Below are 20,400 nucleotides of genomic sequence, written 5' to 3' on the forward strand. Positions count from 1 at the left end.
GAGAAGCAAATATGGAATAATCAATGATAACATGCATATTAGCTAAGTTAATAAATTTTGAAAAAGGTAAGTTGTTACCTTATAAATTAAATTGCATAATTGATTCATATTGTTCAAGTAACATGCGTACACAAGAAATTTATAGATAACAATGTTCAAATAATGTTCAAATAATTTATACATCACAATGTTCAAATAATGTACCCACAATGAAAATAATCCGATTAAAAAGGGTTATTTCTAACGAAGTCCAGAACATTAGGCGCCTTCAACAAATTTTTCAAATACTCTCGTATGTTACCTCCTTTTTCTGAGGACATATATAAATAATTTCAATTATCAAACTAATGAGGTGCAATTTTACTACAAAATTCGCATAATCAGGAATGAATTTGTGTCATACCTAGAGCATTATCGCCCGAATGGGAATAATCGTCAAAGGAATGTGGACATATGTAATTGTATTTCTATATAAACACATAAATTGTTAATCAATCAATGTATGAACACCTGTTTAACTATAAAAACATATTGCATAAATGCAACTTACCAGATTATAAATCATGTTTTCCGGTGAATCATCAACCAATAGTGTATTTAGGTCGTAAAATAAGGAAACACGTTCCAAACATCATTGAGATCTTTACAGTAGGTGACATTATCGTATGTTTTGCAATTTGGTTGATCCTATTCACAAACAGTCGAACATAAATATGTAGGAATCATAGACAAATAAAAGTCAGTAAACTGTAATGAGATTCATCTTACCCAAGTGAATAGAAAATGGTCAAACAGCAAAGGTAGTTTCTCAAGTATAGGGTCAATGTTATGTCTGAGATTGTAATCAAGTTTGAATGTTAACATTTAATTGTATATTAACGCTATTGGCTACATTAATTCAATTACTCAATAGTTCTAACCTTATCTTGGAAGACCAAATGGCAACAACAAAATTGTCTACACAAAAATGCATAAATTCATATAATCTTGTTCTGAGGACAACATCTACAACATGAAGAAAATGAGATTAATGTTCTACGCTTATATGTTAAAATAATGGATACAAAAGAACAAAATTAAAACCTTTTGGCTGTCTTGGGATGTAGGCAAGGACACCATTGACATAAAAAATTATAAGTTCTCTTGCAGGCGGTGTTGCAGACACGATATACTTGTTTGGATCATCATAATCATCATCATCGTCGTCATCATCTTCATTATCATCGTCATCTTCATCTTCATTAACCTCATGGTTGTCCACATCTGTTAAAAGAAAATCAAATACTTTTCAGAATGTGTAAATGTTTAGAAACATAAATAATTAATTACCTAACTCGTTTGATTTTGTTGACGTAATTCGTCACGCAACATGGAGACTTCATCGCGCAATGATGAAATATCGGCTCGCATTCCACTCACAACGGAATCAATATGCTCCCGAAAATTGACCATGTATTCATCACCGTCTTAATTGTGACATCCTCTCCAACTGGAGCTTCTGAAACTTCCGGATCTTCTTCCATCATTGCGTCTCCAATTGGTTGGTCGTCTTCATGGCTAATGGGGTCTATTTCCTCCCTCTCTTGATCTAATCCGACCTCCTTCACACACTTCCAACCAACTTTTTTAACAAAATCATATCCCACTTTTTTAATAAATAACATGTCAATCTTGCAAGTTAATCGAACAGGGGCGTCATGCAAAAAATCAACTTCTTTCTTATTCAACAGATGGGTGATGACACATCCATATGGTAGTGAAGTTGAAATTATTGCCCCCTTTGTGACCATATATACAATTGTATTAAATATCAATTTAGCAATGTTTAGAGCATTATTGGATTTATACTTTGCTATCCACCAAAAATCGTTGTCTCGAAGCGTTGAATGTTTCCCCCCAGTAGGCCGGATATACCAACTGAGCATTTTGTGAAACACTCTCAACTCTAAATCTAGGTAAATTGGGCTATTTTTAGCAGCCCGTTGTATTGTAGTATCTACATTATTTTCATCTAAATCCCCTTTATTCTCGACACCTAGACCCTCCGTAATAGTTTCCGGAGATATATTTATATATCCTTCCCCATGACATGGGTATTAATTCCTATTATATTAGTCTTATTAGGCTTGCGCTGTAAGGAAGCATTGTTGTAGAAGACTCTAACTAGGTTGGGGTAATATTTTGGTTCTATACCAAGGAATTCAAGCCAACCCAAGATGTAAATGTGGATTTAAAACTAAACGCATATTTATCATCAAACAAGAATGTAACATCCCAAAAATACGGGTTAGTGACTAAATTGTAAAACTTCAAAATTTGGTGATTAAAGTAGGATGATTGAATAGTTTTAATGATTTATCTAGAAGGATTGTTAGTAATTATTAAGTGAATTGAAGGGCAAAATGGTCATTTGACCAATAAATAAATTAAAATGTGATAAGGATGAGATATATACACATGAGAAATGAGGGGAGAGGAAACAAAGTTTCCAGAATTCTCTTCATCATTCTCTTTTCTCTCCATCATGAACCAAGCTAGAGCAAAGGCGAGTTTTCTGATTAGTTGGTTATTTGATAAATTAAAGGTTAGGTTTTGATCATTAGATGAAAACTAAGCTTAAGTTGTCTTATAATCAAAACATGAAGAAATTATAAGAGATTAAAGAAAATAGGTTTTAAAATGAATTATGGAAAAATAGAGCAAAGGCGAGTTTTCTGATTAGTTGGTTATTTGATAAATTAAAGGTTAGGTTTTGATCATTAGATGAAAACTAAGCTTAAGTTGTCTTATAATCAAAACATGAAGAAATTATAAGAGATTAAAGAAAATAGGTTTTAAAATGAATTTATGGAAAAGAGTTGATAAGTTAAATTTGACTTGTCATCATGCTAATTAAGGAATATGAAGTGTTAGAATTGTATTTATAACATATTGGAATTTGAGTATGATTCTTGAATTACATATGAGGGATAGGATTTTGAGATTAAAGATGATTTTCATGAATATAAGTTGGTTTACCTAATGATGATTGAGTTTAATGACATGATAGGGGTTTAAAAGAGAAGAATTGAGTGAAGAATTGATGATTTTCTGGCTTAAAATACAATTTATGGGCTATGTGCATCGATGCACATTCAATGTGTACCGATGCATCAAGGATAAATCCCAGAAATTGTTCAAGGTGTATCGATGCACATGAAGTGCACCGATTCACTAATTTAAAAAAAACCATCGAATGCCATCAGTGCATCGATGCATAAATAGTGCATCGATACACCCCCCCTTAAATGCAAACATCGAATATGATTTATGTATCGATGCATAGATAGTGTATCGATGCATAGATAGTGTATCGATGCACCCGTCAAGGGATGCATCGATACATGTGTAGTGCATTGATGCATACCTTCATTAAAAGATAAAAATAACTTTCTTTTTAGCCTAAGGAATGATAGTTTAGAATATATCAATTAGTATACTGATATGTATCAATGTATTACTATGTAGATTTAGAACGTAATCTCGTTCTGGAATAATTGAAGGATTAGAATCGAGTCAAAGCAAGGCTAAGGTAAGTACATATTATAAGTATGGTACAATGGAATAAGACTTGTGATAAGTCTAATTCCTATGTTGATTTTCATAGCAAAATAGTTATGAACATGCATACATGATAATTATTATGATACATGCATAAAGTATATATGTTCATATGATTTGATAAATGATATATGTGAATAGATTGAAATGCACATGTTACATGGTAAGTGATATGAGTTATGTGATCACAAGAGAAATGACATGAATACATGAACATATAAAACATAAGAATAATGCCCATGGTATACGATATGAGAGCTATAGGTATAGTTGGTATGCCAAGAGTCGAGGGTTCTACGTGGTCCTTCGGGACATATATGTATCCTTTGGAACATTTAAAGGGTCTTTTGAGACATATTTGATCCACTTGAATATGTATATAGTTCTTAAGGAGTGGTCATTCGGTATAAATACATTACATAGGTCCTTCGGGACAAAATTTTATAGCCCCTAGTAGGACCCCATACGAGCTGTGGTGACAGCAATAGTGCACAACCTCAATGTACTCGAATACCTTGAGTTCTCAAAAATGTACATGGGTCTATAAAAGGTTATCAAAGGTAATTGCATTGTTATAGTTATATGTTACCATATTATTATTGTTTACATTGAATTATATATGACATGATTGAATGGATAGATTACATGTTCATATTCATATGGAATGCATTATTATTATATTATATGTCTCACTAAGTCTATGACTTAGCGTGTAAGTGATTTACACGTAGGTACCAGAATCAGGAAGAGCAGAAATATGGTGGCAAGAACAGCAACACTGTTAGAAGATCAGATCAGAAGTAACGGATAAAGTATGTCTTTTGTTGTGTATAGTGTTGGCATGTAAGAAAAGTGTCTGTTACAAATGCTCTGATCAGTTTTGCCTTGTTTTGGTTAACTTGTGTAAAGTAACAATGTTATTTTAATGAAAGTTTTAAATTTCCTTGATTTTTCATCAAGAGTCAAAGTTTGAAAAGTCGATGTGACACCTTGGGCTCGTATCCGGGTCGGGTACGGGTTGAGGGTGTTACTTTCAATGGTATCAGAGCTACGGTTTAGTCGATTCTCAGCATAAACCGGAGTCTAGAGTGTCCTTTAAAGTATTCATGCCAACAAAATAGTGAAAACTTCTGATATGATATAATAATAAGTATGTTGTTTTGCTAATAAAACGATATTGTTATATTCTTATAGATGTCCGGACATGGTAGCTCTAGAAGTGAAGTGGGAGATGATAGGCCCGCTGAAAGTAGTAATTCACCTGTCTTGGCCAGGCAAGGTGAAGAACAGGCACCTTCTGGAGTGCTTGTAAATGATTAAGATGTGTTCTTCAAAACACTGGACGCAGTATTGTCGCGTTTTCAACCTTCTGATACTTCAACTCTGAGAATGAATGTTGTAAAGGAGTTGAAGGGTTTAGGATCTTTGGCTTAATGATGTAAAAATTATGTTAGATGGTCTCCACTGTTCTAATGTAGAGAAGTTAGATGGAGTGGTCTCCTTGCTTCATGGGCAAGCGAGAATCTGGTGGACAAACGTTACTCTGAGAATGACAAGTGACCAAGTTACTTGGTCATTGTTCTTAGAAGAGTTTAAACACAAGTATATAGGAGACCAATTTATCAGGCAAATGAAGCAAGAATTCTTGAACCTGAAGCAATTGGACCACACTGTATATGAATATGAGTGTGAATTCAACAAGTTAAGTTGTTTTGCGGCCGAGTTAATTCTGACAGAAAAAGATTCGTGTGAGTGGTTTGTTGAGGGTTTGCACCCAAGGTTAAAGGAGATACTGATAGTATTGAACTTGTCCTTTTTTCAAGAGGTAGTAAATCGTGCTAAAGCCTTAGAGAGAGCTCAAAATGAAAGATTTGGGAATCAAAGAAATCCTACCATCTAAAAGAACTGGGCTTCATCAAGTTTTGCACCAGCTAAGAGAAGTAAAGATTTTGGGTTCCGACCTCAAGCACGATCAGAGTCGATGGCATCCGTTGCAAGAGATTCAAATCAGATGAGAGCTAGACAGACTCAATCTGTAGGGTCTGGTGATGGACGAGCACAATAGAGTCAAATTAGACAATGTAAAATTTGTGGAAGAAGCTATAGCGGAATGTGTAGGGTAGTTATTGGATCTTGTTTTCGATGTGGTGAAGTGGGGCATTTCATGAGAGAATGTCTATTGGGGACAGGAGAACCAGTACAGTCGGAGCGATCTGCTTCAATGTCTCAAAGGAGAAGAGGTAGAATAAGAGGTAAAAGTTAACCTGAATCCTCTACTCAACAGGAAATACGCTCCACTGCTCGAGTGTATAATATTAATACTAATGAAGATTTTGATGATCCAGAGATGATAACAGATACGTTTTTATTATGTAATAGATATGTTATGATATTGATTGATTTGAACTTGCATATTCATATATTAGTAGTAAATTGATGTGAGAATTGAAAATTCAATTAGAAGTTATTTATAGTGATATGGAAGTGACAAATATATTAGGGTACAGTGTTGGGATAAATAAGATATGTTGAGAATGTTCCATTAGAATTCAGAGAATTGAATTCCCTGTTAAATTGATGGAATTACTATTCAAATAATTTGAAGTAAGATTGGAAACTGTGGAATTAGTGGATCTTTATCGTTCTGAAATAAAGTAGTTTCTTTACTTCAGTGACAAGATAAGGTAGAAGGAATGGGTGTTATTAAGGGGATTATTAAAAGAAAAAGTGATGGATACTATTATTTTGGAGGAATTGGAAAATATGTACATCAGTAATCAGTTTATAAGACAAAGGTAAATGGAATGTTTGAATGCGAACCAAGGAAACTGTATTATGGATAAGTGAGAATGAAGGTTTGATAAGTTAAGAAAATGGAGGACGAACTATTTTTGATTGGGAAGATTGTATAGTATATGAATGGTTTGATGGTGGGGTATGTTTTATTGGAAGAAATGAGTTGAATAATAAAGTAGTATGATAGTGAGTGTAATAAAGATAAAGGATTTGTATGTTTGGCGGAAGTAAGAATTGACAGAAAAGTTTAAAATGATAAGGAGGGATAAGTATAAGGGATATGAAAGGAATGTGAGATCATCAAGGAAAAAGGTAATGGAAGAATTAAAGTAATGAAGTAAAGGTTATGATAGCACAAAAGATTTATTGTAGAGGTGATATATGAAAATGAATAGTAGATGAGTAGACAATATCTTATCTCCTTGTGCAATGAAAATTCGAGGATGAATTTTCTAAAATGGGGGGAGATTTGTAACATCCCAAAAATACGGGTTAGTGACTAAATTGTAAAACTTCAAAATTTGGTGATTAAAGTAGGATGATTGAATAGTTTAATGATTTATCTAGAAGGATTGTTAGTAATTATTAAGTCAATTGAAGGGAAAAATGGTCATTTGACCAATAAATAAATTAAAAGGTGATAAGGATGAGATATATACACGTGAGAAATGAGGGGGAGAGGAAACAAAGTTTCCAGAATTCTCTTCATCCTTCCCTTTTCTCTCCATCGTGAACCAAGCTAGAACAAAGGCGAGTTTTATGATTAGTTGGTTATTTGATAAATTAAAAGTTAGGTTTTGATCATTAGATGATAACTAAGCTTAAGGAAAGCTTAAGTTATATTATAATTAAAAGATGAAGAAGTTATAAAATATTAAAGAAAATGGGTTTTTAAATGAATTTATGGAAAAGAGTTGATAAGTTGAATTTGAAGTTAAATTTGACTTGTCATCATGCTAATTAAGGATATGAAGTGTTAGAATTGTATTTATAACATATTATAATTTGAGTATGATTTTTGAATTACATATGAGGGATAGGATTTTGAGATTAAAGATGATTTTCATGAATATAAGTTGGTTTAAGTAATGATGATTGGGTTTAATGACATGATAGGGGTTTAAAAAAGAAGAATTGAGTGAAGAATTGATGATTTTCGGGCTTAAAATACAATTTCTGGGCTATGTGCATCGATGCACATTCAATGTGTACCGATGCATCAAGGATAAATCCAAGAAATTGTTCAAGGTGTATCGAAGCACATGAAGTGCATCGATGAACTCCTTTAAAATAAAAACATCGAATGCCATCAGTGTATTGATGGACAAATAGTTCATAGATGCACCCCCTTAAATGCAAACATCGAATAGGATTTAAGTATCGATGCATAGATAGTGCATCGATGCACCCGTCAAGGGATGCATCAATATATGGTGTAGTGCATCGATGCATATCTTCATTAAAAGATAAAAATAGCTTTCTTTTTAGCCTAAGGAATGATAGTTTAGAATATATCAATATAAATCAATGTATTACTATGTAGATTTAGAACGTAATCTCGTTCTGGAACAATTGAAGGATTAGAATCGAGTCAAAGCAAGGCTAAGGTGAGTACATATTAGAAGTATGGTACAATGGAATAAGACTTGTGATAAGTCTAATTCCTATGTTGATTTTCATAGCACAATAGTTATGAACATACATACATGATAATTATTATGATACATGCATAAAGTATATATGTTCATATGATTTGATAAGTGATATATGTGAATAGATTCAAATGGAAATGTGACATGGTAAGTGATATGAGTTATGTGATCACAAGAGAAATGACATGAATACATGAACATATGAAACATAAGAATAATGTCCATGGTACACGATATGAGAGCTATAGGTATAGTTGGCATGCCAAGAGTAGAGGGTTCTACGTGGTCCTTCGGGATATATATGTATCCTTTGAAATATTTACAGGGTCTTTTGAGACATATTTGATCCACCGAAATATGTATATGGTTCTTAAGGAGTGGTCATTCGGGATAAATACAGTACATAGGTCCTTCAGGACAAAATTTCATAGCCCCTAGTGGGACCCCATACGAGCTGTGGTAACAGCAATAGTACACAACCTCAATGTACTCGAATACTTTGAGTTCTCAAAAATATACATGGGTCTATAAAATGTTATCAAAGGTAATTGCATTGTTATAGTTATATGTTACCATATTATTATTGTTTACATTGAATTGTGTATAACATGATTGAATGGATAGATTGCATGTGCATATTCATATAGAATGCATTATTATTATATTTATATGTCTCACTAAGTCTATGACTTAGCGTGTAAGTGATTTACACGTAGGTACCAAGAATCAGGAAGAGCGAAAATAGGGTGGCAAGAACAACAGCATTGTTAGAAGATCAGATCAGAAGTAACGGATAAAGTATGTCTTTTGTTGTGTATAGTGTTGGCATGTAAGAAAAGTGACTGTTACAAATGCTCTGATCAGTTTTGTCTTGTTTTGGTTAACTTGTGTAAAGTTACAATGTTATTTTAATGAAAGTTTTAAATTTCCTTGATTTTTCGTCAAGAGTCAAAGTTTGAAAAGTCAATGTGACACATCGGACTCGTATCCGGGTCGGGTACGTGTTAAGGGTGTTACTTTAAATGGTATCAGAGCTATGGTTTAGTCGATTCTTGGTATAAACCGGAGTCTAGAGTGTCCTATAAAGTATTCATGCCAACAAAATAGTGAAAACATCTGATATGATATAATAATAAGTATGTTGTTTTGCTAATAGAACGATATTGTTATGTTCTTATAGATGTCCGGACATGGTAGCTCTAGAAGTGAAGTGGGAGATGATAGGCCCACTGAAAGTAGTAATTCACCTGTCCTGGCCAGGCAAGGCGAAGAATAGGCACCTTCTGGAGTGCCTGTAACTGATTAAGATGTGTTCTTCAAAACACTGGACGCAGTATTGACGCGTTTTCAACCTTTTATTACTTCAACTCCAAGAATGAATGTTGTAAAGGAGTTGAAGTGTTTAAGAGCACCAGAGTTTAAAGGTGAAGCCGAAGAAGGACCTGTTGTTGCGGACCTTTGGCTTAATGATGTAAAAATTATGTTAGATGGTCTCCACTTTTCTAATGTAGAGAAGTTAGATGGAGTGGTCTCCTTGCTTCGTGGGCAAGCGAGAATCTGGTGGACAAACGTTACTCTGAGAATGACAAGTGACCAAGTGACTTGGTCGTTGTTCTTAGAAGAGTTTAAACACAAGTATATAGGAGACCAGTTTATTAGGTAAATGAAGAAAGAATTCTTGAACCTGAAGCAATTGGACCGCACTGTATATGAATATGAGTGTGAATTAAACAAGTTAAATTGTTTTGCGGCCGAGTTAATTCCAATAGAAAAAGATTCGTGTGAGTGGTTTGTTGAGGGTTTGCACCCAAGGTTAAAGGAGATGCTGATAGTATTGAACTTGTCCTCGTTTCAAGAGGTAGTAAATCGTGCTAAAGCCTTAAAGAGAGCTCAAAATGAAAGATTTGGGAATCAAAGAACCCAACCATCTAAAAGAACTGGGGCTTCATCAAGTTTTACACCAGCTAAGAGAAGTAGAGATTTTGGGTTTCGACCTCAAGCAGAATCAGAGTCGATGACATCCGTTGCAAGAGATTCAAATCAGATGAGAGCTAGACAGACTCAATCTGTAGGGTCTGGTGATGGACGAGCACAACATAGTCAAATTAGACATTGTGAAATTTGTGGAAGAAGCCATAGCGGAATGTGTAGGGTAGTTACTGGATCTTGTTTTCGATGTGGTGAAGTGGGGCATTTCATGAGAGACTTTCCATTGGGGACAGGAGAACCAGTATAGTCGGAGTAATCTGCTTCGATATCTCAAAGGAGAAAAGGTAGAGGAAGAGGTAGAAGTTAACCTGAATCCTCTACTCAACAGGAAATACGCTCCACTGCTCGAGTGTATAATATTAATACTAATGAAGATTTTGATGATCTAGAGATGATAACAGGAACCTTTTTATTATGTAATAGAAATGTTATGATATTGATTGATTTGAACTTGCATATTCATATATTAGTAGTAAATTGATGTGAGAATTGAGAATTCAATTAGAAGTTATTTATAGTGATATGGAAGTGAAAAATATATTAGCGTACAGTGTTGGGATAAATAAGATATGTTGAGAATATTCCATTAGAATTCAGAGAATTGAATTCTCTGTTAAATTGATGGAATTACTATTCAAATGATTTGAAGTAAGATTGGAAACTACAGAATTAGAGGATCTTTATCGTTCTGAAATAAAGTAGTTTCTTTACTTCAGTGACAAGATAAGGTAGAAGGAATTGGTGTTATTAGGGGGAATATTAAAAGAACAAGTGATGGATACTATTATTTTGGAGGAATTGGAAAATATGTACATCAGTGATCAGTTTATAAGACAAAGGTAAATGAAATGTTTGAATGCGAACCAAGGAAATTGTATTATGGATAAGTGAGAATGAAGGTTTGATAAGTTAAGGAAATGGAGGACGAACAATTTTTGATTAGGAAGAATGTATAATATATGAATGGTTTGATGGTGGGGTATGTTTTATTGGAAGAAATGAGTTGAATAATAAAGTAGTATGATAGTGAGTGTAATAAAGATAATGGATTTGTATGTTTGGCTAAAGTAAGAATTGACAGAAAAGTTTAAAATGATAAGGAGTAATATGAAAGGAATGTGAGAGCATCAAGGAAAAAGGTAATGGAAGAATTAAAGTAATGAAGTAAAGGTTATGATAGCACAAAAGATTTATTGTAGAGGTGATATGTGAAAATGAATAGTAGATGAGTAGACAGTATCTTATCTCCTTGTGCAATGAAAATTCGAGGATGAATTTTAAAATGAGGGGGAGAGGAAACAAAGTTTGCAGAATTCTCTTCATCCTTCTCTTTTCTCTCCATCGTGAAACCAAACTAGAGCAAAGGTGAGTTTTCTGATTAGTTGGTTATTTGATAAATTAAAGGTTAGGTTTTGATCATTAGATGATAACTAAGCTTAAGGAAAGCTTTTGTCTTTATAATCAAAGATGAAGAAGTTATAAAAGATTAAAGAAATGGGTTTTTAAATGAATTTATGGAAAAGAGTTGATAAGTTGAATTTGAAGTTAAATTTGACTTGTCATCATGCTAATTAAGGAATATGAAGTGTTAGAATTGTATTTATAACATATTGAAATTTGAGTATGATTCTTGAATTACATATGAGGGATAGGATTTTGAGATTAAAGATGATTTTTATGAATTGGGTTTAATGACATGATAGGGGTTTAAAATAAAGATTTGAGTGAAGAATTGATGATTTTCGGGCTTAAAATACAATTTCTGGGCTATGTGGATCGATGCACATTCAATGTGTACCAATGCATCAAGGATAAATCCCAGAAATTGTTTAAGGTGTATCGATGCACATGAAGTGCATCGATGCGCTCCTTTAAAATAAAAACATCGAATGCCATCAGTGTATCGATGGACAAGTAGTGCATAGATGCACCCCCTTAAATGCAAACATCGAATAGGATTTATGGATCGATGCATAGATAGTGCATCAATGCACCCGTCAAGGGATGCATCGATATATGGTGTAGTGCATCGATGTATACCTTCATTAAAAGATAAAAATAGCTTTCTTTTTAGCGTAAGGAATGCTAGTTTAGAATATATCAATTAGTATACTGATATGTATCAATGTATTACTGATATATGTGAATAGATTCAAATGGACATGTGACATGGTAAGTGATATGAGTTATGTGATCACAAGAGAAATGACATGAATACATGAACATATGAAACATAAGAATAATGCACATGGTATACGATATGAGAGCTATAGGTATAGTTGGCATGTCAAGAGTCGAGGGTTCTACGTGGTCTTTCGGGACATATATATATCCTTTGGAACATGTAAAGTGGTTTTTTGAGACAAATTTGATCCACTGGAATATGTATATGGTTCTTAAGGAGTGGTCCTTCAGGACAAATACAATACATAGATCATTTGGGACAAAATTTCATAGCCCCTAGTGGGACCCCATACAAGCTGTGGTGACAGCAATAGTGTACAACCTCAATGTACTCGAATACCTTGAGTTCTCAAAAATATACATGGGTCTATAAAAGGTTATCAAAGGTAATTGCATTGTTATAGTTATATGTTACCATATTATTATTATTTACATTGAATTGTATATGACATGATTGAATGGATAGATTGTATGTTCATATTCATACGGAATGCAATATTATTATATTTATATGTCTCACTAAGTCTATGACTTAGCGTGTAAGTGATTTACACGTAGGTACCAAGAATCAGGAAGAGCGGAAATAGGGTGGCAAGAACTGCAGCACTGCTAGAAGATCAGATCAGAAGTAACGGATAAAGTATGTCTTTTGTTGTGTATTGTGTTGGCATGTAAGAAAAGTGTCTGTTACAAATGCTCTGATCAGTTTTGTCTTATTTTGGTTAACTTGTTTAAAGTAACAATGTTATTTTAATGAAAGTTTTAAATTTCTTTGATTTTTCGTCAAGAGTCAAAGTTTGAAAAGTCAATTTGACACCTCAGACTCGTATCCGGGTCAGGTACGGGTTGAGGGTGTTACAAAGAAACTCAGGTCAATGACACGTTCGGGACGAATCTTCCTTACTTTAAAAATCGTATGCCATATTTCTTTCTCTGTATCAAATCTAAAGTTGAGAAGCGATTGTTTGAGAAGGAGGTTGTGGTTGAGAAGACGTTGGTTGAGAAGACGTTGGTTGAGAAAGACCGCGCTTCTGACTCTGACGTTTTGGAGCTATTTTTGGTGTGGATGCTATTACATTGGAACACAAACACATTCAGAAAAAAAAACTCCAACGTGGAAATCAATCAAACCCATAAAATATCGATAAAGTTACCTGAATATCTGATCGTCACTGTTATGATTACGCTAGTATTCGTCGGAGAGGAAGAGTTCTCTTCTGCTTTTATGTTTAGAGTGTGTTGATTTGGAATTTATATCCATTATAAATAATCTATAAATAATGCAGGGGGAAAATACGTGATATTTAAAATGGTATCGACACAAATTTAACAATTGTCGATACTTTATGATGACCTATTTTTCTAATAAAACCGGTATATTTATACCGGTTATATTGAAAATTTACCTATTATATTATAATTATCAGTTTCGATGTTATTGGGATCGACACTTTATGCGTGCAACTTTTGGGTTTCCTTATGGAAAAAAAAGTATCGAAACAAATTCCACAAGTGTCGATACATGTTGTAGACCTATTCTCTCATAAAACTGGTATTGTTATACCGGTTACATTGTAAATTTACCTATTACATTATATTTATGGGTTTCGATGTTTCTGGTATCGACACATTTTATAAATGTATCAACACTTTATTCGTTTATCATTTTTTGCATTCATTATGGACAAAAAGTATCGACACAAAATAAAAAGTGTTGATATATTATGTAGACCTATTTTTACATAAAATCGGTATATTTATACCAATTATATGACAAAATTACCTATTACATTATAATTATTTGTTTCGATGTTTTTATAAATGTATCGACAATTTATTCGTTCATCCTTTTTGGCATTCATTTTGGACAAAAAGTATCGACACAAAATAAAAAAGTGTCGATATATTATGTAGTCCTATTCTTACATAAAACCGGTATATTTATACCTGTTATATTACAAAATTACCTATTACATTATAATTATCCGTTTCGATATTTTTGGGATTGACACTTTTTATAAATGTATCGACACTTTTTATAAATGTATCGACACTTTATTCGTTCATCATTTTTGACATTCATTCTGGAGAAAAAGTATCGACACAAAATAAAAAAGTGTCGATACATTATGTAGACCTATTCTTACATAAAATTGGTATATTTATACCGGTTATATTACAAAATTACCTATTACATTATAATTATCTATTTCGATGTTTTTTGGATCGACGCTTTTTATAAATGTATCAACACTTTATTCGTTCATCATTTTTTGCATTCATTATGGACAAAAAGAATCAACATAACATTAAAAAGTGTCGATACATTATGTATACCTATTCTCACATAAAACCGGTATATTGATACCAGTTATATTAAAAAATTACCTATTACATTATATTTATGGATTTCGATGTTTCTGGGATCGACACTTTTTAAAATTGTATCGACACTTTATTCATTCATCATTTTTTGCATTCATTATGGACAAAAAGTATCGACACAAAATAAAAAAGTGTCGATACATTATGTAGACCTATTCTCACATAAAACCAGTATATTTATACCTGTTATAATACAAAATTACCTATTACATTATAATTATTTGTTTCGATGGTTTGGGATCGACACTTTTTATATATGTATCGACACTTTATTCGTTCATCATTTTTGGCATTCATTCTAGACAAAAAGCATCGACACAAAATAAAAAAGTGTCGATACATTATGTAGACCTATTCTGACATAAAACCGGTATATTTATACCGATTATATTACAAAATTACCTATTACATTATAATTATCTGTTTCGATGTTTTTGGGATCGACACGTATTATAAATGTATCGACACATATGCTTACCTATTTTTTGGAAACTTAACGTTTGGGAACCATATTGGACAAAATGTTGAAAACAAATCTTTGTGTTTATTAATTTTTCATTAAAAAAGTCTATTTTTTGCATCTACATTGTAAATTTACCTTTTACTTTAAAGTTATTAAATTTTATAGTTATTGTACATACCCTCAATATGGAATGGCCATTCAGTCCCTACATTTACATTTTTACCAACCTTCTACTAACTTTTCTCATCTCATACATAATTACATCCACATACAAAATTATAAATCGTATACAAAATTATAAATCTTATACAAAATTAACTCTACATTTACATCATCGCTTACTTTTGTTATTCTTGTGTCTCATGGCAGCTTTTGTTATCTCCTGTCTTCATTGATTTTGATTGTGGCTTACGAGATTGTTTAATATTCGCGATCGATCCCACTCTCCAACAACCTATATTCAAAGTTTCATTACGTTAAGTATTGTAAACCACAACTTTCAATCTACGACTTTTAACAAGTTAACCGCAAATGAATTTTTAATTCCACTTACAAAATCACTAGTTGCCCCTGTAGAACCGATCGATTCCATCCACATCATCACATACATACCACAATCATATCTGTAACAAAATTTGAAAACCACACATGTCAATTATGAAACCTGCATAAATTAAGCTTTTTATTTATGATAATATCTCATACCCATTCAATTGCTCATTCTTCTTATGCTCCACAAATTTGAAATTTTTCAAGGGGAACTTTCCTAGAGATCCACATACTTCTACCCAATTGTTTTTCTTATTATAACTTTCTAATATTTTCATCTGCATTAAAAAATATGAAGTTATGATCCAAACAAAATATGCATTATAATTTACATAATGTCCTTTCATACATACCAATCTCTTAGCATCATTCACTCTTTGTTTAGCTGCTTCAGATGTAAAAAGACTATCATATATTGTTGTAATATGATCTACCATATCCAACACCAACAAATACCAATGTGAATTATGGTAGTTTATTGTGATCATGATCTACAACGAATTTCACACCCAATTTGACAAAATTCAACATTCTATATCCGAAAACATCATTTGCAATTCGTATGGTGTCTTACCTTCTCACAGTCGGTGAATTTCACATAGTTACCCAATATGGGACCCCAAAAGGTAGCAATACTCTCAACACTTACTTTGTTGTTGGCATCCAATGCCTGTTGTTGCATTTACGCGACAATAATTATTAATTTACCGTGTATAACACTACTTTTCAACATTTATTAATTTAACTCACCGCTAAGTGGTATGGAAGGTAGTCAATCCTCCGGAGTGATTTTTTTGAATCGTAGCATATTGCGAGCAAATCAATAACCTAACAAAATTAATTATATAATCAGAACATATTCAATAGGTTTTAACATTTTGTACTTTCTACTCTCCACACCGCCAACCCATTCCGTAGGCTTCAACGATGCAACGTCGAATATATTAGTGAATTGATTTCCCATTGAGATTACATAATATCTATATGAATCATTAGGATTAATATCTTGTCATGAAATATTTAAATATCACTCACAATGCAATATATTTCACTTACCCCGATTTTAACCCACTATTCCATAAATAATCACAAATTGCAGCTTCGATGTCATCAATTCCGCTTGGAATATCCGCTTTTTCAACCTACAATTTTGCATACAAATTTTTGTCACAACAACATGATAAAGATCAAATTAAGTTTTCTTTTATTCAACTTACCTTCTACTTCTTCTTCTGGGGTGCAGGACATTCCGAATCCAAATCTACATCTATAACACTCTCTGATGTATAGATCACATCGACATCCTTCCTCCTCATTTCCTCCCCCTTTTCTTCTTCCTCCCTCTTTTTTTCTTCCTCCCTCTTTTTTTCTCCCTCCCTCTTTTCTTCTTCATATTTTTTCAGTTCATCGTATTTTTGCTCTACATAGCTCTTCATCTCTTTTATTTCACCCTTCAATTTTTCCCCTTCATCCAAGTATTCATCAACCACCCCCTTTACCCCGTAAGTTCACTCCTCAATTCCACAACCTCCTTCACCACTCCATCAATTTTTTCACCCCTCACCATCTTAAGTTCAGCCCTCAACTTCTTTCACCACTTCATCCCTCAACACCTCAATTTCTTTCACCACTCCATCTATTTTTCCTTCCACTTCCCCATTATGCCTCTAAAGTGTCTCTTCGACTCTCTCAAGTTTCTCTTCGACTCTCTCAAGTTTCTCTTCGACTCTTGATTGTCTTTGCATGATATCAAATTGGATTTTTTTTTATATTAGCGAATTCAGACATCAAAATGTTGAATTCACTCTGTTTTCCCTCACCATCATCCCCCTCACCGTCATCCCCCAATACAACCATCTCTTCTTCCTTCTCCTCTGTCTCCACTACATCCTTGCCAATAACCTTCAAAATTAAATTACAATATTAAGACATTGATTATATTCTTAATATTATTTAATTACATTTATTACCCTTTCTTGCTTCCTCGGTCTATCCAACTTCAATTTCGCCATCAATCTAACCACCTCTTCCTTCCCCCATGCACGGATGCGTGCCACTCCGGTTCTTTCATAAGCCGGCACTGCCTCACAGCCCGGCCAAAAATCGAACAGTGCAATATGAATTTATAATAGAATTTATAATTTTATATAATTTAATTTTATATAAAAAACAAAAACGTTCTTCAACTCATTTACCTCTAAGATTGCTATGCACCCTTTGAGGTATCTCTGGCTGCCATTTTTAAAGGTGATTATTGATTTAATCAATCTCGAATGGACATATTCAGCCCAATTGAATTCATCCTTCAAGCCTTCATCGCAAATGAGCTTCATATAGTCCTTGTTCGTTGACGTATCACCCGTTGGACAAAGAAAGATCTCGACAAGGTACAATAGAACTCGGGCCTTCAGCTCATCCCCCCGTAAGATCCACTTTTGATTTCCTCTTCAAGTTCAGCATATGTCACCTTCTGCTTCAAACCATATTTGGAGGCAAGTGCTTTCCAGTCCTTACTCTTAGAGACTTCTACAACACTTTTGCCTTCATTTCCTACCCCCAATACGGCTGCATCACATGGGATCCCGAGAGGAAATAAAAAATCACCATATTTAGCAATACATTGTTTGACATCAAATTGCACCATCAAGGATCGACACAATTCCCTCCGAATTGGTCAATCCCTTACTCCTACCAATAATCCAAACCCCATTTCTCCCAACACATTCAACTGACCCTTCTCCTTTAGGTGTATAACTAATGAATTCACCCTTTTAATGCTGCACCTTGTCGACACTTCCTACATTTTTTAACAATATATAATGTTATAGTTCTTATATATTTTGTATCAACGTATTTACAAGTTTAATGAATACCTTCTTTTCACGTGCTTTCCTCCATTCTTTGTATTCTTCACTATCCATCTTTGACTGTACAATGTAAGGTTCCTTCTCAGCATCACTCATTGAATTTCATTTCTCCAACACATCATTTCTCACCTAATATTAAGCATAAACGTTTTTTTAATCAATACATTAACGCTAAATAATACTCAATGTCAATTTCAATTTACATACCAAACCGATGTGTTCGCCACCTTCCTTCATCCTTTTGCATTCGGTCATACTGTCAACATTTAAAATTTGTCATCAATTTAAAGTTCTTAAATACTTTAATACAATTACCATTTCAACAATAATAACAAAAAGACATTGATACTTACTAGAAATACATATATCCACCATTTGGTTGTTTTCGAGTCTCGGCCTCAATTTCAAAGTCATCTGCGCCACCAACAATATTTCCACCCATTGACTCCATTTTTCCTTCATATATCAGTTTACGCAAATCAAATCAAATACTTGTTACATACACTTTATTTAATATACAAATATAGATAACTACTCTTGTGGTAAAACAGTTTTCTTCAAAAGAATTTGAATGGTCACTACAAAATGTGTCGGCACATTTATACAACCTAAAATATCATTTTCTACCTATAATATTATATACAGGTATCCATATTTATTTTCTACCTAGAATATTATATATAATCGGTCTCAAATCCTTCTTGGCCTCAATTCGAAATCCCCAAACTAAACCCAAAAATCCTAATCCCTATTTCCTTCAAACGAATGGGAACACTCAAAACTCTAAGTATCGACACATTTATACAACCTATAATATCATTTTCTACCTATAATATTTAATAAAAGTATCGATATTTATATTTTACCTAGAATATCACTTTCTACATGTAATCGGTCCCAAATGCTTCATTACTCCAAAACCACAAACAACACATAAAAACTCTATTTCGATTACTGTAATAATAAAAAACTAAGGTTTCGACAACGTACTTTTTGATTCGACAGCAGCAACAAACAAACAAACTTCGCTTTAGAAACGCCTTCTGAAATGCAACAACAATTACGCTTCGATTTCAAAAACTCGTCCGTTCTATCTATTTTTCAGAGGATATTTAACTATGCCATATGTTATTTCTATTTAATAGATACAACTACAAAAGTGTCGATACTTTTATGTCATGTGTCGATACTTTCGATAGTATAATTACCTATTTCTTTGAAAGTATCGATAATTTATTACGCGTACTTATTAAAGTATCGACACTTTCAATATATCCGGTAGCGCTTTACCGGTTTTGTCATTTAGAGACCAGGTTTTATCATATTTTTACCTGTTATATCGTTATGGATCGATGCATTTTTATAAAGTATCGACACTTTATAGGCGCTAAAACTGATTCTTGTTTAAATTCACAAAGTGTCGATACTTATATTAAATTATCGACACTTTCAATATATCCGGTAGTTCTTTACCGGTTTTGTCTTTTCGAGACCGGTTTTATCATATTTTTACATGTTATATCGTTGTGGATTGATACATATTTATAAAGAATCGACACTTTATAGGCGCTAAAACGACTTCTCCTTTAAATTCACAATGTGTCGATACTTATAGTAAAATATCGACACTTGCAATATATTTGGTATCTCTTTACCAGTTTTGTCATTTCCTGACCGGTTTTTTCATATTTTTACTTATTATATCATTGTGGATCGATACATATTTATAAAGAATCAACACTTTATAGGCGCTAAAACTGCTTCTCTTTTAAATTCACAATGTGTCGATACTTATATTAAAGTATTGACACTTGAAATATATCCAATATCTCTTTATCGGTTTTGTCATATTTTTACCTGTTATATCGTTGTGGATCGATACATATTTATAAAGAATCGACACTTTATAGGCTCT

This window comes from Hibiscus syriacus, unplaced genomic scaffold (genome assembly GCF_006381635.1).
Source record: "Hibiscus syriacus cultivar Baekdansim isolate YM2019G1 unplaced genomic scaffold, ASM638163v2 tig00117016_pilon, whole genome shotgun sequence".
Classification (NCBI taxonomy): Eukaryota; Viridiplantae; Streptophyta; class Magnoliopsida; order Malvales; family Malvaceae; genus Hibiscus; species Hibiscus syriacus.